This window comes from Cetorhinus maximus, chromosome 25, assembly GCF_964194155.1.
Source record: "Cetorhinus maximus chromosome 25, sCetMax3.hap1.1, whole genome shotgun sequence".
Classification (NCBI taxonomy): domain Eukaryota; kingdom Metazoa; phylum Chordata; class Chondrichthyes; order Lamniformes; family Cetorhinidae; genus Cetorhinus; species Cetorhinus maximus.
The window spans coordinates 45,286,854-45,304,247 of record NC_135903.1 but is presented as its reverse complement, the minus strand read 5'-3'; positions in this window follow the sequence as shown (position 1 = coordinate 45,304,247).

Genomic DNA, 17,394 nt, shown 5'->3' with positions numbered 1-17,394 from the left:
GAAAGAACCAGCAAAAAAATGAAACAAACTGGAGGCAGAGGTTATGTTCTAAAATTGTTGAAATCAATGTTGAAGCCAAAAGGACAATTTGAAAGATGTGGTACTGTTCCATGGGCTTGCATTGAGCTCCACTGCAACAGGCCAAGGACAGAAAGATCAGAGTGGGAGTAAGGTAGAGAATTAAAATGACAAGTGACTGGAAACTTAGTGTCAGGCTTGCAGACTGGACAAAGGTGTTCACAGAATCATGGCATTGTTAATGCAGGAGGCCATTCAACCCATCGTGTTTGTACTGGCTCTCTGACTGAGAATCTCATTTAGTATCATTCTCCCGTAACCCTGCACACTTTTTCTTTTCAAATATTCATCTAATTCCCTCTTGAATGCTTCACTCGAACCTGCTTTCACCACACTCTCAGACCACTCGCTGTGCAAAAATGTTTTTTCTCATATCACTTATGTTCCTTTTATCAATTACTTTAAATCTGTGCCCTCTTGTTCTCGATCCTTCCACCAATGGGAACAGTTTCTTCCTATACTCTGTTCAGACCCCTCATGGTTTTTGAATACCTCTATCAAATCTCCTCTCAACCTTCTGCAAGGAAAACAGTCCCTACTTCTCCAATCTATCTTCATAACTGATGTTCCTCATTCCTGGAACCATTCTTGTGAATCTTTTCTGCTATCTCTCCAATGCTCATACCCAGAATGGGATGCAATACTCCAGCTGAGGCTGAGCTAGTGTCCTATACAAGTTCAACATAACCTCTTTGCTCTTGTACTCTATGCCCCATTTAATGAAGCCTAGGATACAGTATGCTTTATCAGCCACTCTGTCAACCTGTCCTGCCACCTTTAATGACTTGTGCACATATATACCCAGGTCTCTTTGCTCCTGAACATCTTTTTAGAATTGTACCCCTTATTTTATGTTGTCTGTTCATGTTCTTCCCACCAAAGTGAATCACCTCACATTTCTCCTCATTGAACTTCATCTGCCACCTATCTGCCCACTCCACCAACTTGTCTATGTCCTTTTGAAGTTCCACACTGTCCTAGTTCTGCATTAGTTCACAATGCTACCAAATTTCATATTATCTGCAAATTTTGAATTTGTGCTCTGCACACCAAGGTTTGGTCATTAATATATATTAGGAAGAGCAAGGGTCCCAATACTGACCCCCTGACCCCTGGGCAACTCCATTACAAACCTTCCTCCAGCCCGCAAAATGCCCATTAACCACTACTCTCTGTTTCCTGTCACTCAGCCAATTCCGTGTCCATGTTGCTACTGTTCCTTTTATCCATGAGCTGTAACTTTTCTCACAAGTCTGTTATGCAGCATTGTATTATATGCCTTTCGGAAGTTCATGTACACCACATCAACCTCTCTGTCATCACCTCCATTAAGGCAACAGTAAAATGAAATAAATTTCAACAAACCCAGGCAAAACACACAATACCCTGGACAGTGATATTCACAGAAAGTTTTCTTAGCTTCGGTTCCTGTAGATAGCAGCTTAATGCATAGAGGCTAGAGGCTTTTCACACTTGTGTTAGATCTTAGGATGCTTTTCTCTTACAAATAACATCATCTCCTTTATACATGTTTCTCCCTTTTAATGTAAATTCCATTTCTCCAATATGTGTTTGCAGCTTTACTTTTCTCATAATGTAGATCTTTCATAGTACTCATATTATCAGTAATCTTTGGGAAAAATAAACACACTGTTGGGCTTAGCTTCTTATGGCTAGGTGTAACATCTTACCATCTCTTTGAAATTCAAACAAACCTCATTTATCTAAAAATGCAAATGTTCTTCACACCTCACATTCTAAAACTTCAGCCATGCTTCCGTATTTAGTATTTCAAACCTAGCTTCCCTTTTGTTAACTCAAAATCTCCAGACTGGCTGCCTCCAATTCAATTAAATCCCCCCCACACACAACTTCACACAGAGAAACTAATCCAAACCCCACTATGAACCCACTTTTACAATAAATCACAATAATATTATGAAAATTATTGTATTTACATGATAAAGTATTCATTTAATACATCAGCCATGCCCCTTGACTCCATGCGTAAATCCCCTTTTTGGTCCCTATTTGGCCCTATTCCTCCTTTTACCTATAGAAGACTTGGGATTCTGTTGCAGGCTCTTTGCATATTCCCTCTTTGCCTTTCTTATTTGCTTTTTCACCTCCCCTCTGAACCAGCTGTGTTCAGCATGGTTCTCAATTGTATTTTCGACCTGACATCTGTCATATGCACACTTTTTCTTCTTTATCTTAAATTCTGTCTTTTCCGTCACTCAGGGACCTCGGGATTTGTTTGCCCTACCTTTCTCTTTCAAGGGAACATACCTTGACTGTGGCTGAATTATCTCTTCCTTGAAGGTAGCCCATTGATCAGAGGCTGTTTTTCCTGCCAACCTTTGACTCCAATTTATTTGGCCTCCAAGTACGGCTAATTAGGGACCAAACAGGGGATTTACACATGGAGGCTGAGGTATGAAATTAATACCTTGCATCTGTCTTCACGAAGAAAGGAGATGCTATCCAGGCCATGGTAAAGGAGGAGAAAATGCAGATGGTAAAAGGGTTTAAACTAGATAAGGAGGATATATTGGATAGGCTGTTTGTACTTAAAGTTGATAAGGCATCAGGGCTAGATGAGATGCATCCAAGGATACTGAGAGAAATGAGAGTGGAAATTGCAGAGGCACTGGCCATAATTTGATGTGGCACCTTATCAAATGTCATCTGGAAATCTAAGTACAGCACATTTACAGGCTCCCCTTTATCCACTGTGCATGTTACTCCTTCAAAGAACTCTAATAAATTGGTTAAACATGATTTCCCTCTCACAAAACCCTACTGGCTCTTCCAAATTACTTTGAGTTTTTCTAAGTGCCCAGCTATAATCTCCTTAATGATTGTTTCTAACACTTTCCCCATGACAGACATCAAGCTAATTGGCCTATAATTTCCTGTTTTCTGCCTCCCTCCCTTCATGAATAGAGGGGTTATATTTGCTACTTTCCAGTCTGATGGAATCTTTCCAGAATCTAAGGAATTTTGGAAAATTAACACTAACACATCTATTACCTCATTAGCCACCTCTTATAAGACCCTAGGATGAAGTCCATCTGGACCCGGAGATTTGTCAGCTTCCAGCTCCATCAGTTTGCTCAGTACCGCTTCCCGAGTGATTGTAATTTCACCAAGTTCGCCTCTCCCTTCCACCTCCTGATTTACAGCTATTACTGGAATGTTTTTTGTATCCTCTATAGTGAAGACAGAAATTGGCTCAGTTGCTGGAAGAAAAGGGCTAAGATCCAGGGGTGTTCTTGTGACTGGGTTGTTATTATTGTATTATTATTATTAGTATTATTGTAATGGCTCGGATCTTCCAAATGGCAGCAAAGATTATCAGATTGCAGCCGTATCCGCAACTTCTCCTGACTGGACACTACTGAACATTTCTTGCCAGGTCTCCTGAGCCTTTACAATAGTCCCTCGGAGAACAGTAGGGTCAGGGGAAGATAGGACACATCCCTTATTACAGCACTAGCTTTAATATGGTAAGTTTAAAGGTCCAGTTTGAATGTTAGTGAATAGATGAGTGAATAGTTAGGGAGGTAAAGTGAGTGAAGTTGGTAGGGCATATGTGGGTGAGCAGGGTAAGTTGGTAAGGAGTAGGGTGGGTAGGGCATAGGTGAGTGAGTGGGTAGTCAGGTGATGGAGTAGGTCGGGTGATCTGGAGCGTAGTTGGGCGGTCGGGAGTGCTAGTCAGGAGATAAGCGGGTCAGGTTGGGAGTGTAGTCGGGGGTGGGTAGTCAGATCACGTTGGGGGAGTAGTCAGGGAAGGTAGTCTGATTGTGAGGGTTCTCAAGTCAAGGGGGTAGGTTGGATGATCGAGAGGCTAGTCGAGGTGATTGGGGGGGGTCAAGTTATGTAGTTAGCTAGGTTTTAATCTGTCTAACATTTCCCAGGTTAGGTACCACGGAACTGTCCAGTCTCCGACTCACCCTCAGAGTCGAAGACATTCATGAAGCATTGCAGGGATCAGGATAATAAGTTGAAACGTCAAGGCCAATTCCCACGTAAGCTAGCACAACAGGACTTCCATAGGGTTCCAACACACATCTCAGTCGTACATCTGGTCTTCAATGATCCGGAGACCGAGAGATTTGACCCAATATATTGCCTTACATATATTACATAATATATCACGTTGCATCACAAGTTGTTGACGATACAAAGCTAGGTGGGAATGTAAACTGTAGAGCGGATGGAGAGGCTGCAAAGAGATATAGACAAGTTAAGTGAATGGGCAACAAGATGGCAGATGGAGTATAAAGTGGGGAAGTGTGAAGTTATTCACTTTGGTTGTAAGAATAAAAAAGTAGAATATTTTTTAAAGGTGTGAAACTTGTGAATGTTGATACTCAAAGAGACTTGGGTGTGCTTGCACAAGGAACACAAAGTTAGCATGCAGGTACAAGCAATTAGGAAGGCAAATGGCATGTTGGCCTTCTATTACAAGGCAATTGGAGTACAAGAGTAAAGAAGTCTTGCTACAGCTGTACAGGGTTTTTGTGAGACCACATTTGGAATACTGTGTGCAGTTTTGGTCTCCATGTTTAAGAAAGGATATACTTGCATTGGAGGCAGTACAGTGAAGGCTCACTAACTTGGTCACTGGAATGAGGGGGTTGTCCTATTTGTGAGACTGAATAAATTGGACTCATATTCTCTGGTGTTTAGAAGAATGAGAGGCGATCTTATTAAAACGTTCAAAATTCTGAAGAGGCTTGATAGGGTGGACACAGAGATTGTTTTCGCTGATAGGGAATCTAAAACACAGGGGCACAGTCTCGGGATAAGGAGCCGTGCATTTAGGACTGAGATGAGGAAAAATTTCTTCATTCAAAGGGTTGTGAATATTTGGAATTCTCTATCCCAGAGGATTGTGAATGCTCCATTGTTGAATACGTTTAAGGCTGGGAAAGGCAGATCTTTGGTCTCTCAGGGAATTAAGGGATACGGGGAGCAGGCAGGAAAGTGGAGTTGAAGCCAAAGATCAGCCATGATTGTATTGAATGGTGGAACAGGATCGTTGGCCATGTGGTCTACTCCTGCTGCTATTTCGTGTTCTTGGAAGGCCATTTCCAGGGAAATTCCCCAGAACTCAGTAGTACACTCCTTGATACTGTGGCATGTCAGAATGAGCGAGCCTGAGAGAAGTCAATGCGGAGGCCCACAATTAACAGTGGTGGCGTGGGGAGGTGGGGGGAAATCAAAGAATCATAGAAAAGTTACAGCACAGAAGGAGGCCATTCAGCCCATCTTGTCCATGCCAGCCCGAGGACACCCAGGTGCCCTTTCTAATCCCACCTTCCTGCACCCGGCCCATAGCCCTGCAGCTTACAGCACTTTAGGTGCAGATCCAGGTACTTTTTAAAAGAGTTTAAAGTTTCTGCCTCTACCACCAACTTGGGCAGTGAATTCCAGACACCCACTACCCTCTGCGTAAAAAAGTTCTTCCTCATGTCCCCCCTACGCCTTCTGCCACTTATCTTGAATCTATGTCCCCTGGTTCTAGAATTCTCCACCAAGGGAATCAATTTTATCCTGTCCACTCTATCTATTCCACTCAGCTGGAGACAGAGGGAGTGTGCCAAAGTGGGATATCACAGTAGAGCAGGTAAGTGATCGCTGTTTCTCTTTTTCTCTTTCTAAATTAGAAGCGGGAAATTAAAAACTTGTTAGGTGTTTATTATAGACCCCCAGATAGTCAGCGGGAAAATGAGGAGCAAATATGTGCACAATTTGCGGAGGTGTGTAAAAACAATAATAGGGTAATATAATTATATTAGGTGATTTCAACTTTCCCAACATTAATTGGGATATAGTGTTAAGGGCTTGGATGGAGTGGATTTCTTGAAATGTGTACAGGAGAACTTTTTAGGTCAATATGTAGATGGTCCAACAAGGGATGGCGCAGTGCTGGACCCAATTCTGGGGAATGAAGCCAGACAGGTGGCTGAGGTGGTGGTGGGGGAGCATTTTAGTGTTAGCAACCACAATGTGGTACAGTTTAAGTTTGTTATGGACAACAAAATAGACAAGTTGCAAAAAATGTTTTGGGTTGGGGGAGAGTGGATTTTAGTAAAATAAGGCAGGATCTGGCCAAGGTAGACTGGGAACAGCTACTTGTGGGGAAATCTACAGAGGAACAGTGGGGGGTGTTCAAAAAGGAAATGGGGAGGGTACAGGCTCAACATGTTCCCTCTAGGGTGATAGGAAGGAGTAACAAGCCCAGAGAACCATGGATGACCAGAGATATTCAGGTTACGATGAGAAGGAAAAGAGACGCTTTTAGCAGGTGCAAGGGAAGCAAATCAGCAGAGGCATTAGTGGAGTACAGAAAGTGCAGAGTGGAGCTTAAGAAAGCAATTAGGAGAGCAAAGAGGGGATATGAGAAAACTCTGGCTGGTAAAAGTAGGGAAAATCCCAAGATATTCTGTAAGTATATCAATGGGAAGAGGATAACCAGGGAAAGAGTAGGACTCATAAGGGACCAAGGGGGCAATGTATGGGTGGAGCCAGAGGACATCGTTAGACTATTGAATGAATACTTGACATCTGTCTTCACCCAAGAGAATGAGGGTGAAGGTATTGAACTTGGGGAGAGAGACTGCGAGGTTCTTAAGCAAATTGATATAGGGAGTGTCAAGGTATTGGAGGTGTTGGCAGGCTTAAAAATGGATAAATGTCCAGGTCCGGATAATTTGTGTCCCAGACTGCTGAGGGAGGCAAGGGAGGAGATCGCAGGGGCTCTGACCCAAATTTTTAATTCCTCTCTGGCCACGGGGGAGGTGCCAGAGGACTGGAGAACAGCTAATGTGGTTCCACTATTTAAGAAGAGTTGTAGAGATAAACCAGGGAACTAAAGACCAGTGAGTCTCACGTCAGTGGTAGGGAAACTATTGGAGAAAATTCTGAAGGAGAGAATCTCTCTCCACTTGGAAAGGCAAGGTTTGATCAGGGATAGTCAGCATGGCTTTGTCAGAGGGAGGTCATGCCTAACTAGTTTGATTTAATTTTTTGAGGAGGTGACCAGGTGTGTAGGTGAGGGTAGTGCAGTTGATGTAGTTTATATGGATCTCAGCAAAGCCTTTGACAAGGTCCCACATGGGAGACTTATAAAGAAGGCAAATGCACATGGGATACAGGATAATTTGATAAGGTGGATTCAAAATTGGCTTAGGTGTAGGAGACAGAGGGTGATGACAGAAGGATGCTTTAGTGACTGGAAGCCAGTGTCCAGTGGTGTACCACAGGGATCTGTGCTCAGTCCCCTATTATTTGTCATTTATATAAACGACATAGATGACTAAGTGGGGGGTGGGATTAGTAAATTTGCGGATGACACAAAGATTGGCCGGGTGGTTAACAGTGAGGTTGAGTGTCTTGGGCTACAGGAAGATATAGACAGGATGGTCAAATGGGCAGATAAGTGGCAGATGGAATTTAACCCTGAAAAGTGTGAGGTGATACGCTTTGGAAGGAATAATTTGACAAGGAAGTATTCAATGAACAGCATGACACTAGGAAGTTCTGAGGAACAAAGGGACCTTGGCGTGTGTGTCCATAGATCTCTGAAGGTGGAGGGGCATGCTAGAGGGGTGGTGAAAAAGGCATAAGGGACACTTGCCTTTATCAATCAAGGCATAGATTACAAAAGTAGGGAGGTCATGTTGGAGTTGTATAGAACCTTGGTGAGGCCACAGCTGGAGTACTGTGTGCAGTTCTGGTCGCCACATTATAGGAAGGATGTGATTGCACTGGAGAGGGTGCAGAGGAGATTCACCAGGATGTTGCCTGGGATGAAACATTTAAGTTATGAAGAGAGGTTGGATAGACTTGGGTTGTTTTCGCTGGAGCAGAGAATACTGAGGGGCGATCTGATCGAGGTGTGCAAGATTATGAGGGGCATGGACATCGTGGATAGGGAGCAGCTGTTCCCCTCAGTTGAAGGGTCAGTCACAAGGGGGCATAAGTTCAAGGTGAGGGGCAGGAGGTTTAGGGGGGATGTGAGGAAAAACCTTTTTACCCAGAGGGTGGTGACGGTCTGGAATGCATGGCCTGGGAGGGTGGTGGAGGCGGGTTGCCTCATATCCTTTGAAAAGTACCTGGATGAGCACTTGGCAGGTCATAACATTCAAGGTTATGGGCCAAGTGCTGGTAAATGGGATTAGGTAGGTAGGTCAGGTGTTTCTCACGTGTCGGTGCGGACACGATGGGCCGAAGGGCCTCTTCTGCACTGTGTGATTCTGTGAATCGGGGTAAATATAACAGTAAGTGAATGAATAAGTCTTTTGGCATAGAGCAGGTCTAGAAGCATTAATTAAAACTAATAATTTAAACAAAAGAGGGAATAGAGATTTAATTTTATAGGTCCTGGATGGGCAGCTAAGACCTATTGTTTGCAGTTCTTGCACCATTTGGAAACTTCAGGACATTTCACAAGTCTGAAGGATCAAGTGAATAGGACATGTCTCCAACTGCTTCAGCTCCAACTCAGGATTTCTGAGCTTGAGAGGTACCTGGAATCACTGCAAAGCATCAGGAAGGATGAGTTTTCTGGATTGTATGGTCAAAGAGATGGTCACCTCACTGGCAGTTAGAGTTCAGGATAGTAGCCATCTAGGAAGAGGCAGAAAGTGCAGTGGTCTTCAGGGTATGTGTGACTCTCAAACCGGTACTCAACTTAGGAAACAAATTGTGATGAGACCTTGCTGGAGTGTAGTTCAGACCATAGCACCAACGGGAAAGGGACTGCACAGAAGGGAACAGCAGAGAATAGACCTGCTGTTACTATAGGCGATTTCATAGTTAGAGAACAGGCAGGCATTTCTGTAACTGTCATTGTGAGTCCTGCATGGCGTGTTCCTCCTTGGTGCCAGGGTAAAGGTCATCACAGGGAGGGTGCAGAATATTCTGCATGGGGAAGGGATTGAGCCAGAAGTTGTGGTACATGTTGGTACCAATGACATGGAGAGGGCAAGTATTAAGGACTAATGGTCAGATTTTCAGGCAATAGGGAGGGAGGTAAAGAGTAGGAACTCAATAGTAGTAATCTCTGGATTATTCCCAGTGCCATGTGCTTGCTAGAGTAGAAATAGGAAAGTAGGAATGTGTGGTTTGAGACATGGTCCCAATGCCCCAAGAATCCTAAGCCTTCCCTCCAGCACCATTTCTGGGACAGGAGCCACCTATTCAATAGCGACAGATTGCACGTCAACAAGACTGGGACCAATGTCCTCGTGACATGACATGAAACGTTACCTCTGTTTCTCTCTCCACAGGTGCTTCGAGACCTGTTGAGTATTTCCAACATTTTCTATTTCGATTTCAGATTTCCAGCACCTGGAGTATTTTGCTTTTGGTTCAGTAGTGTGGTTGGAGAGGGTTTAAACTAAACTGGCAAGGGGGTGGGCACTAGCATATAGAAGGAGAAAAGAGGAATAAGGTGCATTAAGGAGTGAGGGTTTTGGATAGTACTAGAGAAGGAAGCAGTGCCATTTTAAATAACAGCAGACTAAAAACGACTATGAGAAATGCAAAGGCAGGTTTATAACGCAGGTCTGTAAACACACAGTGTGGTGAATAAGGTTGGTGAGCTACAAACTCAAATAACCGTGTGGGAATATGAAAAATGAAACATAGCTTAAAAATGATGTGGACTATATTAAACATTCAAGGACACAAAGTGTTCAGAAGAGATAAGGAAGGATAAAAGGGAGGTGGGGTGACTGTACAGATTAGGGAGGACATCATAGATTTAGAAAGAGAGAATGTCTTTGAGGGGGTAAAGGTAGAACTTTCTAAATTGGAGGATGGCTAGCTTCAATGGGATGAGAGGGGTCTAGCCAGGATAAAACAGAATCAAAGGCTGACAGGAAAGAAACTGTAACAGAACAGATGTTTCAGGTACAGGCTAGGTACATTCCAACAAGGCCGAAAGATAGGGGAACCATGTCTGGGCTTCTTGGATGATGAAGGATATAGAGAATATGGTGAAACAGAAAAAAGGAGGATGCATAATGCGTGTCAGCTGAAGTCTTCAAGTGAGAACCAGGTCAAATACAATTGGTTGAGTGGGGAAATGAAGAGGAAAATAAGACTGGCGAAGAGAGAACATGAGAATAGAATGGTAGCTAACATAAAAGGCAGCCCAAAAATCTTCTACCAGCATGCAATTGGTAAGCTGGTGTTAAGAGCTGGAGTGGGTCCTTTTTTTTTCGTTCTTTCATGGAATGTGAGCATTGCTAGCAAAGCCAGTTTTTATTGCCCATTCCTAATCACCCTTGAGAATGTGGTAAAGAGTCATCTTCTTGAACCGCTGCAGTCCATGTAGTGTAGGTACACCCACAGTGCTGTTAGGAAGAACGTTCTGGGATTTTGACCCAGCGACAACGAAGGAATGGCGATATATTTCCAAGTCAGGATGGTGTGTGACTTGAGGGGAATTTGCAGTAGTGGCATTCCCACACATCTGCTACCTTTGTCCTTCTTGGTAGTAGGTGTCATGGGTTTGGAAGGTGCTGTCAAAGAAGGCTCGGCGAGTTGCTTCAGAGCATCTTGTAGATGGTACCCACTGCTTTCAATGTGCATTGGTGTTCGTGGGAGTGAATTTTTAAGTTGGTAGATGGGGTACCAATCAATTCGCCTGCTTTTTCTTGGATGTTGTCGAGCTTCTTGAGTGTTGTTGGAGCCAAATTCATCCAAGCAAGTGGAGAATATTCCACCACACTCCTGACTTGTGTATTATAGATGGTGCACAGGCCTTTGGGGAGTCAGGTGGTGAGTTACTCACCACAGAATGCCCAGTCTCAGGCCTGGTCCCCTAGCCGTAGTATTTATATGGCTGGTCCAGTTCAATTTCTGGATGTTGCTGGTTGGGGATTTGGTGATGATAATGCTACGAAATGTCAAGACAAGATGGTTAGATTCACTCTTGCTGGAGATGGTCATTGCCTGGCACTTGTGTGGAACAAATGTTACCTGTTACTTACCAGCCCAAGCCTGAATGTTGTCCAGGTCTTGTTGCAGTCGGGCATGGGCTACCTCACTATCTGGGAATCACAAATGGTACTGAACACTGCAATGATCAGCTAACATCCTGTTACAAAAGCCATACTTGCCTTGTCGGAGCGTGAGAGGTCGGGAACTGCAAATCCTGACAGTCCTCCGAGTTTTCATGGATGTGCAGACTGGGAGCAGGCTACACATGTGCATGTCTGCATTTTTAAGTTCTTTGGGTCTTGTGCACCTGTGCATAAAGGAAAATGGCATGAAAATGCAGGTCATGTGACTGGGAGCAGAGCATCATCAAAGACAAATGCCCCAGGCAGCGAATAGGGAAAGATCCCAAAAGGAAAGGGAACAGAGAGAGGTCCCAAAAGATGAATCCTAGACAGGGGGCAGGGACGGGAAGAGGTCCTAGTTAAGTTGAAAAAAAGAGGAATAGAGCAAGAGGCTCCAAGTAGGAAAACGGCTGTGGTTAGTGACTTTAAGTGAAGAGGGCTCAGGAGAAGCCCTGGAAATTGAAGAGGGCAGCCGAAGGTTGGTGACTCCATGTTGCAGGCCACTGGGGTAAAGGTACTCCTTTGGAGCAGTAATGTTCTGCTCAGCATGGCCAAAGAGCTGAAGTTAGTGCCTGTGAGTTGGTGCTTGAGTGCATACACAGGAATCCGGGGGAATAGAATCTCGGGAGATGAGATTGAAACCCTGAGAGGTGGGCCATCATTGATGCCATCTGAGTTGGAAGATCTTTTGGAGAGAATTCCGAGGTTAGATCTTCGAAGGTGACGACTGGAATTGCTCGTGAGAGTGTTACGACTGCAGCTGATGTTATTCATTGAGTGAGCCAAATCCTAGGAGAAACTTGTCTTACTGATTATAACTTTTTTTTTGCATTTTAGAAACAAGAAGAAAACTACTAATCCCAGAAACATAGAATCCAGATAACATCTTTAGATTTTTAAAATTAGAAGACTTATTAACAAGGAAAAAAAAATTTAAGCACACAAAATTATAATTACACATTTAAACAGTCTTATAAAACATTAGCCTCCAAAAACCCACTTGGTCAAAACACACAAGTAAACTACTTGGCAACAGCTCCCTTATACATTTTAACCATACAAAATCCAGTAATTTAGCCCAAGACAAAAATTGTTGCTACTTTAATAAAGTATACTACTTGACTTCTCACTCTCTTCCACTCTGCTGTGGAAGACTGAAGGAAGTTCAGAAACAGACTGCTTCCTGGAAACAAAGACTTTTCTGGCTTGAAACTGAATGGCTGCTTCAAATTCACACCTTCTCCCAGCACAGAGCTGGTCTCAGGACATCTCCCCCACATAGCCAACACAACTCAGTTAAATATCCTTTTCCCCTTTGATCTTAAACTCCATTGTTCTAAGCACCTCTCTGAACTCAGTTTTTCCAAAATATAAAAATCTTTCATGTTTTCCTATTGCCTATGTTTTCAGGTCAAATAAAATTTAATAGCATTCCCTTGTTCACCTATGAAATCTTTGTCAGTTGTAAAAGTCCCTCATCACTTCTAAACTCCCTTTGAAACTTAACAGCTGAAAAGTCATGTTCCTACTTATCTTATAATGCAAATTCGAAACCCAAACTATTTACTTGGGCATTCAAATTCACCATAGTCTCTCATTACAAATGCATGCTTTAGCACTTATACCTCTCATCTCTCTGCTCCCACAGACAAGCCGTCTTTACTAACCTTCCCCCAGATTAATTACACACACACACACTCACAGCCTTCTTTACAGAATATCACCTTATTCCCAAATATATTTAAAAATAAATAACACCCATCTTCACAAGAGAGACAAGAGTTTCAGGGAGAATGATTGACTCTGACATCTGAGTGGATGTTGAGAAATCTGTGGACTCTGCCTTGGTTGCATCTGTCATTTATTGTGCAGTGTAGTGTGTTTAACCTTAATTCACATGGACCTCAACCCTTAATGTTAGAGTATATGATAGATATTGCACATTGTTTTTATCTTTCTGACATTGTATAGCAAAGTTTATTTTTGTTTGTTCAAAACCTGTGGAATATTGTGGCTTTATTGTCTGAACAAGTGCCTTGAATCTCAAACTTTGTCTACTTTAAATAAAAAGTTATTGGTCCCTAACCAAATCTTACTGAAAACTTGGGGGTCTGGTTAAGGATTATAATATAAATTGGGGGCACCTGTGGGATTTTGATTTCACAAATGGTACTTGCTGAGGTTTAGGTTGATAAGTTTCCATTGTGAATTTTACTATCCTGATTGAAAAAGCAGAATGGCTTTGTCAATTGCTCTGACTTTTCTGGAGAGGGAAGATTTATCCTCGAGTGATTTGCAACAATTAACCGCAGTTAGGTTAATTGCACCAGCAGAAGAGTTAGAATTAGAAGCAGGGGCTAAGAAAGCAGAATATTTGAAGTAATAGCACAGCACCTGGGATTGCAAGAAGGAAGTTATTCCAGATAGCAATTCAGTTGAGTTAGCCAGAATTCAGTTGCAGATGAAGCAGCTTGAGATAGAAAGAGAAATGAAAAAGCATGAACTTGACAAAAAAGAAAACAGAAAGAGAGATGTAAAGTTTGAGCTTGAACTCGAGAGAGAGAAGTTAGCAAGGGAAAAAAATAAAAAGAGAGGGCAAAAGAAATGGACTTGCAAAAGCTTGAGTTTCAAAGAGAGAAAGAAATTCAACATCATGAACTGGCTTGAGAACAGCTTCAGTTACCAGGTGAAAGACAGTCCAGTAGTTTGGATAAGAAATTGAGCCTCATTTTCTGATTTTGCAAAGTGTTTTGGTTGGGAAGACTATGGATGGCTCCTAGGCAGCACCTTCCAAACCTATGACACTACCATCTATAAGGAGAAAGGCAGCAGACACATGGGAACATCACCAACTGGAAGTTGCCCTCCAAGGCACTCACCATCCTGACTTAGAAATATATCATCGTTCCTTCACTGTTCCTGGGTCAAAATCCTGGAAGTCCCTCCCTAGCAGCGCTGTGGATGTACCTAGACCACATGGGCTGCAGTGGTTCAAGGCAGCAGCTCACCTTCTCAAGGGCAATTAAGGATGGACAATAAATGCTGGCCTAGCCAGCAATGCCCACATCCCATGAATGAATAAAAAAATTCTAACCTTTCAGAAGAACAATCCTCAGATTATGGAGTAGTTAAAAATGCAGTTCTTAAAGCTTACGAGTTTGTCCCTGAAGCTCATCAGTTGAAATTACACCTACAGCTGACAAAAAGGATGCCAATTGGGCTGTGGGCTTAAATTATACATTTTTTGCTGAGCTAAAAAAAATTAGGCTCTAAGTTGTGATCGTTCTGTGATATTTAATTCCTGCTAAACCTACTTGTTACATGTACTGGCTTTTGTTTTAGTTAACCCTTGGTATGATACAATATGTATAATTCTGGAACAAAATGAAAAGTTTATCTATATAGCATGTAATAAGCTATCCTTCATTCGAGATTATGATGTTAAGCAGTTCTTGTAAAGAAATTGTAAAGCTATTATAAAGAAACCTTAACTACAGCGAAGCTTTCTTTCTTCTAAGGAAAAGGTCTTCTAAAAGCCACACTTAGTTCATTGGAGAGCAGGAGGTAAGAAATCCCAAATCCTGACAGACTGGAAGTGGGCTGTACATGTACAGATCTGCATTTTTAAGTTCTCTGGGTCCAGTGCACTGTGCATAAAGAAAACCCAGGTCATATGACCAGGAGTGGAGCACCATCAAAGACAAGTGCCCAGGCAAGGGACAGGAAGTGGTCCCAAAAGGAGACACCAGACAGGGGCCAGGGACAGAAAGATGTCCCAGTTAGGTTAAAAAGAGAGGAGCTGAGAAAAAGGTTTTAAGTAGGAAAAGGGTTGCAGTTAGCAGACATTAAGTGAAGAGGGGGCTCAGGAGAAGCCCTGGAAATCAAAGATGGCAGCAAAAAGTTGGTGACACCATGCTGCGGGCCATTGGAGAAAGGTACTCCTTTGGAGTAGTGGTCTTCTGCGCAGCATGGCCGAACAGCTTAAGTTGTGTTTGTGCGTTGGTGCTTGAGTGCATATTCGGGAATCCAAGGGAACGGAATCTTGGAAGATAAGATTGAAACCCTGTGAGATGAGCCATCGTTCACGCCATCCTAGTTGGAACAACTTTGAGAGAATTCCAAGGTTAGATTTTTGAAAGTGAAGACTGGAATCCCTCATAAGAGAGGCAGAGTTTCAGGGAGCTTGGTTGAATCACAGAGTTTACTAATGTGTGGGTTGATGAGAAATCATCATGTGGACTCTGCTTTGGTTGCATCTGCCATTTATTGTGTAGTGTGGTGCTTTTGACCACAACTTGTTTGATAATTCACATGTACCTCATATTAACCCTGAATGTTAGAGTATAAGGTAGATGTTGTAAATTATTTTATCTTTCTGACCTTGTCAGTTTATTGTTTGTTCAAAACCCGTGGAATTTTGTGGCTTTATTCCCTGAGCAATTGCTTTGAATCTCAAACTTTGTCTACTTCAAAAATAAATTATTGGTTCTTAACCGAATATTACTAAAAACTTGGGGATCTGGTCAAGGTTCATAACAGCCCCACTTTTGACACTGTAATGGGGGGGGGGGGGGGGGAAGGTCATTGATGAAGCAGCTGAAGATGGTTGGGCCTAGGACACAACTCTGATGTACCCTGCAGAGATGTCCTGGGACTGAGATGATTGGTCTCCAACAACCACAAGCATCATCCTTTGTGCTAGGTATGACTTCTGGTTCCCACTAACTTCAGTTTTGCAAGGGCTCCTTAAAGCCACAACTTAGGCAATTGCAGCCTTGATGCCCAGGACATCACCTTACCTTTGAAACTCTGCTTTTTGTCCATGTTCGGACCAAGGCTGTAAGTGGCCTGGAGGAACTCAAACTGAGCTCCGGGAGCAGGTTGTTGCTCAGTAAGTGCTGTTTGATAGCACTGTCAGTGACACCTTCCACTACTTTGCTGATGATCCAGACTACAATGATGAGATGGTAACTGGTCAAATTGGATTTTTCACACTTTGTAGACATGACATAACTGGGCAATTTTTCACATTGTCAGGGTTGCAAATGTACTGGAACAACCAGGCTAGGGACGTGGCTAGTTTTGGAGCAAAGGTCTTGAGTAAGACAGCTGGGATGTTTTCATGATAATAGCCTTAGTTGTATTCAGTGCTTTCAGTTGTTTATCATCACATGGAATGAATCAAATTGGTTGGAAACTGGCAGCTGTGATGGTGGGAACCCAGCTGGATCATCCACTGGGCACTTCTGGCTGAAGATAGTTGCAAATACTTCAGCCTTGTCTTTTGTACTGAAGTGCTGGGCTCCACTATCATTGAGGATGGGGGTATTTGTGGAGCCTCATCCTCTGCCTATTTGTTTAATAATCCACCACCATTCATGACTGAATGTGGCAAGATTGCAGAACTTATATCTGATCTACTGGTTATGTCTCCATGAAGCCACAATTAAGTCAAAGGCTGCATTGATGTCAAGGGCAATCACACTCACCTTACTTCTGGAACTCAGCTCTCTTGTCCATGTTTGGGCCAAGGCTGTATGCAGCTCTGGCAGAACCCAAACTGAGCATTGGCGAGCAGATTATTGCAATCTCATGCTGTTTGGCATGCATGTAGTGTTGTAGCTTCACTAGGTTGACACCAACATTAATTATGCCTCATGCTACTCATGGCACGTTTCCCTGCACTCCTCATTTTTAACAATTATTCGTTCATGAGATGTGGGCATCACTAGATAGGGATGGGCAATAAATACTGGTTTTCAAGGGCGATTTTGGTGGTGGTGTTCCCATGCTTCTGCTGCCCTTGTCCTTCTAGCTGGTAGAAGTCATGGGTTTGGAAGATGAGCCTTTGTGAGTTGCTGCAGTGCATCTTGTAGATGGTACATACTGCTGCCACTGTGTTGGTGGTGGTGGAAGGATTGGATGTTGAAGGTGGTGGATGGGGTACAATCAAGCGGGCTGCTTTATCCTGGACGGTGTTGAGCTTCTTGAATGTTGATGGAGCTGCACTCATCCAGGCAAGTGCAGAGTATTCCATCACACTCCTGACTTGTGCCTTGCAGATGGTGGACAGGCTTTGGGCAGTCAGGAGGCAAGTTACGCATCACAGGATTCCCAGCCTCCGACCTGCTCTTGTGGTCACAGTATTTACATGGCAGGTCCAGTTCAATTTCTGGTCAATGGTAACCCCCAGGATATTGATAGTGGAGGATTCAGTGATGGCAATGCCATT